Source organism: Nannobrachium achirus (genome assembly GCF_963921795.1).
Source record: "Nannobrachium achirus genome assembly, chromosome: 16".
In the NCBI taxonomy this organism is placed as follows: domain Eukaryota; kingdom Metazoa; phylum Chordata; class Actinopteri; order Myctophiformes; family Myctophidae; genus Nannobrachium; species Nannobrachium achirus.
Genome location: NC_137823.1, coordinates 35,562,290 through 35,562,913, shown reverse-complemented (window position 1 = coordinate 35,562,913; position 624 = coordinate 35,562,290).

Below are 624 nucleotides of genomic sequence, written 5' to 3'. Positions count from 1 at the left end.
CCATTCTGTCAAGATGAATAAAAATGTGGAGAATATAATTATAATACCTTGTTGAAGTGACCATTTTGTAAAATGTTGCATTTGTAGTTATTTTACTGTAATTTAACAACACTAGAAGCTGTCTAGTCGGTGACCTGGCCAACTCGGGAACGATGTAAATAGGGAATGAATGCCCCGCCCTTTAATGCAAACCCCATTATACCTGTTGTCATAGGACCCGTTTTGACCATCTGTTTGCCTGTGTCCATTTATGCCCATATATGGAGATATCTGTATCTGTCTGTCTGTCGGCGTCCATTTTATGTCCATATATGGAGATCACTGCAGATATAGTTCTGAGTCCATTTTATGCCCATATGCCCATATATGGAGATATCTGTCTATTTGCGTCCATTTTATGCCCATATATGGAGATCTCTGTATCTGTCTGTCTGTGTCCCTTTATGCCCGTATATGGAGATATCTGTTTATCTGCGTCCATTTTATGCCCATATATGAGATCTCTGTCGCTTTTTGTTTGTTTCTTCTTTAAGCAGAATACACAGCCTGCTTATTTATGCCCATATATGGAGATCTCTGTATCTGTCTGTCTGTGTCCCTTTATGCCCGTATATGGAGATATCT